Raw genomic sequence first — 8,089 nt, forward strand, 5'->3', positions numbered from 1 at the left:
TTCGGGCCCACTTTCTCTGAGCGGTCCTGCCACGGGGCCGCTGGGCACAAGGGCCTCCCTCACGTTTACAGGAAGCAAGGGACTCTCACACCTACGCCTCCGAGAGAGGGCCAGCCACGGATGACTCACCCCCATTTCACAGGCCAAGGCGAGGCGCACAGTGGTTCAGCCGGGGAGCCGAACAAACGCAATCTGTTTGCTTCTGTGTCAAATGGAAGCAAATCCCACTCCCGAAGGATGTCACAAGGTCCTGCAAGGAGAGCGCGTCCGCCACCCTCCCCCCCATAATCACGACTCCATTTATTACCGGCGGGGCCCAGCCCACACAGCTGCCCACCCAGCCTCCAGCCCCAGCAGAAAGGGCCCATTATGACATCATAGGCCGAGAATTATGTTATTAGCCTGGGAAGGAGGCTGGACCCAGGGACAAAGGGCTCATTGTCATGCAAATACCCAACTAGGAGGAAGGGGGGTGGGGGGGGGCGGCTCCTCTAGTCTTGGAGCTTGTGAGCCACACTGAGAAACCAACTCCAGGCCTTCCAGAAGACTTTGGGCATCTCCGGGCCTCACATCTCGAAGAGGAGGGAGGGGGCCCCTTCCCACGGCTGCATACGAAATGCCATTTACCAGTTAATACTGTGTGCCTGCAGCTGTGTGTCTTTGGGCAAGGTGCTTACCCTCTCTGTGCCTCAGAGGATCGTTAGAAGAACTCCACAAAGTGTGCTCAATGGTCGCCCTGCCCCGTCAGCCGTCAGGACTTGAAACTGATGCCGTCAACACCCCTCCCCTGCACCCCAATGCCATCAGGCCCCCCACTTTCCTTGCTCACGACCTCCACCTCTCTGACCTAGGAGGTCCAGACCTTTTGGAGATGCCCGATGTGTTCCTGCAGTGCCCTCTTGAACACAAACACCAGAACTGCTTTTCAAAGGCCCCTAGTTTCCCATGAATCCCCAAAAGGCATTCTCAACCCCCAGATACAGAACTCCAGGGGTGAAGGGAGGTGAACTCAAGTGAATTCCAGCCCCTGGGCCTGAGTCTCCCTAGCCAGAGCCCTGGGGGGGGGGGGGGGGGGGAACGTACCCGGAGACACAGTTGAAGCGTATCCATCCATCCCCAGAAAGGCCTCATTCACCGCCAGGGGACGGGCCCACATCCACAGCCTATGGGGGACACTGAGTCAGGCACGAGTGTCTGCTGAGCACCTAAGATGTGCCCAGTGCTGGGGACACAGTAGTGACCAAGCTGAACAGATCCTGGGTGAAGGGGTCAGTGGGGGGCGGGGGGGACACGGCGATGGATATACAACAAATCCCAAGTGATGACGGTACAAAGCGATGGCAGTGACTTTGGGGAGGTCAGGGCCGCACTCTGAAGGGTGAGGGTACAGGAAATACAAAGGTCCAGAGGCAGGAGCATGATTGGAGCTTCCAAGAAACAGCCAAGAGGCTCATGAGACCGTAAGGCCCCCTACTCAGCCCCGCTCCCTGGCCTCCAGGCTCTGCCCGGCAAAGCCCAGAAGCTGAGACCCTAAGAAGCCATGACTGGTGCCCCCGAGCCCCAGACACCGCCTCCATCGCTTGACATGACCGTGGATGCCCCTCTCGGTTCAGGCCCTGCCGGTGCCCCCTGGTCCCCAGCCCGGGATGGTCGGGACCCCTCCGAATCCTTAGGCAGAAGAGCAAGCCCTCCCTGGCACTCCCGGGGCGCCCGAAGGCCCAAGTCACCAGTCAGCTGTGAGGGAGACAAAAAACCTCCAAGCCCCCCCTCAGGCACCTCTGGAGACGCGTCTAGCCTTGGATTAGCTTTGGCTGAGCAGCAACGCATTTCTCATGCTTCAGCACCAGCTGGGGATAACCCCATCCCTCTAGGGTGGGCGGGCTACACCCCGAAGGCCCTCTCACCACTGCAGGAGGTGGGAAGGGGTCCAAGAGAAACCAGCACCTACCGCAGGGAACAGCAAGAAAGGAAACCATGCTGCCGGAGGACAGAGCAAGGAGGAGAGCGTTACTCAGAGAGGAAGTGAGTTTGGCTGTCACAGGAGTGACCCACAGGCCTCAGAGGTGGCTGAGAGGGGGCAGGCTCCGGGAGGGCCCAGGAAGTGAGAGAAGGACCCAGAGGTCAGGGCTCTCTGGCTTCCACGGTTCATGAGCCCAGCCACCATCCCCTATCCCAACCTCCAAGCCCAGCCTGCAGGTGAGGAGAGAAGGAGGAGGGGATCAGGGCTCAGAGAGGGCAAGGAACATCCCTGGGGCCACTCAGTCAAAGAACCTCCACAGCCGGGCTCTGGCCGGGGTGAGTCCCAGCTCCAGCCCTTACGAACTCTGTGCCTTTGGGTGGGTCCCCTGGCCTGAGCCTCAGTTTCCTCATCTGAGAAGTGGGGATCACACAGCGGCCTCCCATCCCACGGCTGATCCGGGCACGGAACAAGCTAGCACGGGGCGACCCCGTCAGGGATGATCACATCGCGACAGCACGTGCTGCTGGCACCTTTCTAGGCACCCGGCGCGCATCAGCTCGCCTCACCATCACTCAAGCCCTCCGAAGCACCAAACGCTACGAGGAAACTGAGGCCTGGAGGGGCTACACCCCTTGCCCTAATTCACAGAGCTGCCGACAGGCAGGGCTGGATTCGAACCCAGGACAGCCTGGGTTGCTTATCTCTTTAGATCACTGTAGGTTCGTGCGCAGCCATAAGAAACGATGCAGCGCGACCCCGTGCACCCTTCAGCCAGCCTCCCCCAGTGGTGTCGCCCCGACAGAACGGCCGTTCGAGACCAGCAGCATCACCAGGAAACGGACTATTCAGACCTCACGGGTTCTACACACACTCATCTGGGTGCATGTGAGTGTGTGTTTAGCTCCATGCACGTGCACCTCAGGGCAAGTGGGAGGGGGGTCAAGTGTCTGAGACCCTCAGAGCAGGGCGGCTGCAGCGGACCCAAGTAGGTGCAGAGGGCTTGGGGGCAGCAAGGGGACATGGGTGGGGCCCCCTGCTACCGGGGCCTTGGCTGAGGTCCCCAGGAGAGGCCTGAGGACAACCGGACGGCGGGCAGCTGGCCTGGACACCCGGGGAACTCCCCACCGGCTCCTGCTGGCCCGGGAGGAGAGGCCCCGAGCCAGCCACCGGCCCAGCATCCGGTGTCACTTACACACACAGGATGACTGCCACCCTGGGCGGGAGAGCCAGTCCTGCCCGCCCAACCCGCAGGCCACACGGGGCAGTTGGGGTGCTCGGCCCACACTTGGGGCGGGACGGGGCGGAACGCGCTGGGACAGCCCCGGGGACCCCAGCCCAGGCCCAAATGCAAGCAGAGCCTAGGGCTGAGGACCGTAGTTTCCAAGTCTACAAAACAGAAGCGTTCTCGACAAGGAAGAAGAGAAAAATCGGTGGAACTAACTTAAATCCAAGTTTATGGTCTAGGCTAACGGAGCCCCCCCCCCCCCCCCGACCCCAGCCCACAGGGGCCCTGCGCAGGCCGGTCCTGTCTTTTTCCCCGCCCCCCCCCCCCCGCAAGGCACTCACACCGTATGGACAAGACAACGGAGGTTCAACAACCTGCACACTGTCACAGCTTCCACGGGGGTGTGGCCCAGGGACCACTTATTAGCCCCCCCCCCCCCCCCCGTAAGCCACACACGACCACTTCTGGGGTAGAGACAGACGCAGCGTCCATTTGCCATGAGAAAACCGAGCCTCACAGCCAGGATGTGTTCAACAGGGACGTGAACCCTGGCGGCCTGGCCTCCCCCCCGAAGAAACCAGGAGGCCACAGCTCTCCCTCAGCTCAGCCCAATGCCCGTACGACCCCCTCGACCACCCCATTTTACAGACAAGGAAACGGAGGCTCGCACAGGTGAGGCAAGGCCACCCGGCGTTAAGAGAGGAAGAACCGGGAGTCAACGTCGAGTCAGTGGCAAGATGAGCGATGCCGTCTGGGAAGCCAGCCCACCCCGGCCTCAGCTCCGGCCCCCGACGAGACGTGCCGCTGCCTCCCGACAGCCCTGGCTCACCCAGACCTCAGGACAAATCGCTCCCTCATCCCCTGTGCCTGCAACTGAAGGCTCCTTGTGAGCTCAGGAAGCCCTTCCAACTTTCCAGTGTTTATGCCGGCTCCTCGCTGCCAGGTCCCTGGGCAAGCCTGGGCCGGTGGCGCTGATTTCAAACCAGACGTGGGCACCCGGCCAAGCGCCACCGCGGTGGGAGCCGGGCGCCGGGACAGCCGCAGCGCTGCCTGCACCTGGCTCCCCTCCCCTGTCCCCTGCCCGCGGGGGAGCCCCCCCCCAGATCCCGAGCCCCCCGCTCCCCAGCCCCGGCAGCCACAGCACCGGGAGCAACCGAGCCCCAGGCTCTGCCGCTCTCCCCCAAGGACGCGTGCACCCCTGCTCCGCAAGAGCGGCCGAGCCCCCACCACGCACACACGCACACACACACACACACGCGCGCGCACGTTCACCCCCTCGGACACACAGCGGCCAGAAGCCCTTCCCGTCCCACCGCCCGCCTCTCGGCCCAGAGCGACTCCCGACCACTGTGACCGCCGGCTCTTCGTCCTCCGGAGCGCCACCCCCGGGCCACCACGGCCGGGGCGCGACCGAGTTCCAACCGGTGAGCCCCGTGGCCCCCCAGACGACGGCTCCCGCTCTTCGCCCGCCCACCCTTCCTCCGCCGTGACCCGGCCGCACCGCGTCTCCCTGCCCACCCACCGCCAAGCCCAGAAACTTCTCTTACCCGAGCACATGACCAGCCTTTCACTCACGTCAGCTCCAAACACAACTTGAAGTAACTCTCCCACGGAAAACAACATAAAAAAAAAAAAAAAGGAAAAGAAAAGAAAAAGGAAAAGAAAGAAGTAAAATGTGCCAGCAAGTGGGTCAGTGGAGTCCACACACACAGACTGTTCTGCTGGCTTCCAGAAGATACACCGCGTCCAACATCAAAGCCATCCTGCCTCCAGGACTGACACGGGGAGCGGCCGCCCGCCTTCCCGCGAGACTACGGGCGCGCCCCCCCCCCCCCCCCCCCCCCGGGGGCTGGGGAGGCCCCAAGGCCAGGCCCGCCCCCCCCCCCCGGCCCCCCCTGCCCCGCCCCCCCCCCGCCCCCCCCAGGCCCACCAGAGGCCCCACCGCCCGACCCCCGGGCCGGGGCCAAAACTCGGTGTCGGGCCTCCGCAGTCCCTCCTCGCCTCCCGCCGCTCCGGGCCTATAAACACAGAGAATTACATAAGGTCCACTCCTCTTGTTTGCAAGCCAAAAGTACGAGCTTTTTCTCCCAGCCTTGGCAGTAAGTAATAATTCCTCATCGCCATGGTAACCCTGGCGGGCTTCCAGCCGACACTCAGGAGCTGAAACGCCGGGAGGCCTTTTTATAGCTTGGTAGAAAAACCTCTTCACTATTCCCTCCTCGGCGGCGAAAGCGAGCTCCAGGCCCGAATTCTCCTACTTTAACCCGCTTCCTCCCAGCCCCCTCCCAGCCCGACCGGCCGCCTCCTCCTCCCCGGGCCCCCGGGGGTGACACGGTGGCCGCGGGGCAGGCTCTGCCCTGCGTGTAATCTCAGGAAAAGCAAACATGACCCCCTCGCGTTGGTATTCCCAACGAGGGGCATCTCGGTGACCACCCTGGAGGGTGAGAAAAGACAGCCAACCGCACGCACACACACGCACACACACGCACACGCCCAAGTGGACGCTCACCGGCCGCGTGAGTCAGAGACAAGTCTGAGCTCCTCTGGATGCAGCAGGGGCAGGCTCAGCTCTGCTCCGAGCCGCAGGATCCCCCCCCCCCCCCACCCCGGGGTCTCCAGATTCACGCCCCTGCCCCCAGCAACCGGGACTCCGGCATCCCGAGTGACGACAAGGGGTCCCCCGGGGATGCAGGGCAGGGGGCACGGACTGGAGGCCGGACCACGTTCGATGCGTTGCAGAGGCAGAGAGAAGGCTTGTGTGGAGCGAGGCAGAGTCAGAAGACGAGGTCAGGGGGTAACAGGAGTGGAAGAGGAAGCGGGTCACAAAGACTCCGGGCAAGTCACTCCATTCCCAAGACTGGAAAGGCTCCCGAGAGTAATCGCGGCAAGAAAATGCTAGTACTCATCATGCCATGCGCCCAGCGCCGTGAAAATACGCTTCACCTGTGAACCCGTCTGTCCCCACAGGGGCACGATAAAAGGCAGGTGTGCTTTGGAACCCCAAAATACAGAGGAGGAAAGGAGCCCAGAGAGGTTAAGCAGCTTGCCCCAGATCACACAGCTGGAACGAGGCCGAGCCCGGCCCACATTCACCCTGCCACGTGGTACAAGGAGCCACAAGAGGGTCTGGGGCAGATGAGATTTGCAGGCGACGAAGGTCCGTGGCCACTGGACCAGGCTGGGGACCAGAGCGGCTGCCAGGAGACCAGGGAGGAGGCCCCACAGAGGCCATATGTTGTTGACTTTTGTCAACTCACCCTCCCGCCTTTCCCAAGAAAACACCCCGAAGAGTGTTTCCGAAGCTGCCGGGACCTGTCCTGAAAGCCCCGGCGGGGAAGCCTTACAGATGGGGAAACTGAGCCCCAGAGAAAAGCAGGCGGCACCAAGCCGCACTTTTAGCCCCCAGATCCGGGTGCCGTCGCCTGCCTACTGGCTCTTCTCACTCCAACAGTCCGACCACAAGACTCAGGAACGGGAGAAACCAGCCCCAACAAAGCGGGGCCAGGAAGCAGAGTCTGAAGCGGCAAAGGCAGGACTCAGGGTGCCTTTTGTTCTTTTCTGTTTGTTTTGGACACAGACCTGCGTCCAGACCTTCGCAGAAGCTGGCCTGGAACCAGGAGGGACTTATCCACACCCCCACCAGAGCTATTCATGCTTGGGGCAGGTTCAGCGCTGGGCTGTGTCATTCCACGGTCACTTCTTTCTTTCTTTCTTTCTTTTTTTAACGGTTATTTATTTTTGAGAGACAGAGAGAGACAGAGAGCGAACAGGGGAGGAAGAGAGAGAGAGGGAGACACAGAATCCGAAGCAGGCTCCAGGCTCCGAGCTGTCCGCACAGAGCCCGACGCGGGGCTCGAACCCGCGAACCGCGACCTCATGACCTGAGCCGAAGTCAGCTGCTTAACTGACTGAGCCACCGAGGCACCCCCCACGGTCACTTCTTGTATGTCCCCACTCCCCCACCCCCAAGAAGCTGGGCCACGGACGGTTTGTTGAGTGACTTCACGAACGCGGAAAATCATCAAAAACCAGCAAGGGGGACATGGGGCTCCTTCTAGGAGTTCAGAATAGGGCAGCATGAGGTCAACTACCCCGCAAAGGAACGCCTCGTCCTCCAAGCCTCCGGCCGAGACCATCTCCGGGAACTCGTCTGCCGGGCAAAGTCTGTACATCGGGAAAGATCAATGAAGGCTTTACGGGGTCACGCTTTGGTGGAGACCACGGAGGCATGGGTCGAGAGCCAGAGGGGCCCCCGAGTGCAGGCAGGAGGGGCCCTCAGCCTGAGGCAAGGCCCCTGCTTCTGCAGGCATCAGTGTGCTCAGCTGTGAAATGGGGGCACTCTGCCTGCTGCCTCTCCCAGGGTCAAGAGAAACCACACCCTTTGGGGGGCTCAGAGAACCACCCACTCCCTCCCCATTGGGGCAGGGTTGGGGAAAGAGAAAGAAAGAGCATGAGCTAGCAACGGGAGCCTGTTTCCACCTCCCTCTGCTATCCCACACCCCAGCGCCCCAAGACCCAGGCGGTAAGTGACTACGCCTCCCCGGGCGGCCTCGGTCCCTCATCTGAACAGCCACTTACAAGACGGTTTCGTCAACGATCATCCACACAGCGCGATACGATGCGGCCCTAAAAAAGGAACGAGGCACCGCCACCCTGCTCCAGCATCGATGAGCCTCGGAAACATGACGCTGAGTGCGCGAGGCCAGGCGCAAAACACATTGTGGGATTCCATTGAGAGGAAATTTCCAGAACAGACAGATCCGCAGAGACGGAGAGCAGGTGGTCGCCAACGGCTGCGGGGAGGGGACAGAGGGGGTGACTGCTAAGGGGTTCTGGGTCTCCTTTGGGGAGATGAAAATATTTTAGAACGAGACGGAGGTGTGGGTTGTAAGGCATTGCTTGTG

At 61.9% G+C, this 8,089-nt stretch overlaps 1 protein-coding gene across 6 annotated transcripts in view; it reads right to left on the reverse strand.

The window, feature by feature from the left end:
- The window catches only part of LOC125915025 (nuclear receptor corepressor 2-like), a 125,092-nt gene extending 120,097 nt beyond the window's left edge, over nt 1-4,995 (reverse strand). For 4 of the 6 annotated variants that reach the window (XM_049620649.1, XM_049620652.1, XM_049620651.1 and 1 more), the window contains exon 1: nt 4,733-4,995. The gene's annotated coding sequence lies outside the window, so the exon portion shown is untranslated. The remainder of the gene's footprint in view (nt 1-4,732) is intronic. The other 2 variants (XM_049620650.1, XM_049620653.1) reach the window with 1 other exon arrangement.
- Nucleotides 4,996-8,089: the final 3,094 nt, after the last annotated feature.

This window comes from Panthera uncia (assembly GCF_023721935.1).
Source record: "Panthera uncia isolate 11264 chromosome D3 unlocalized genomic scaffold, Puncia_PCG_1.0 HiC_scaffold_9, whole genome shotgun sequence".
NCBI lineage: Eukaryota > Metazoa > Chordata > Mammalia > Carnivora > Felidae > Panthera > Panthera uncia.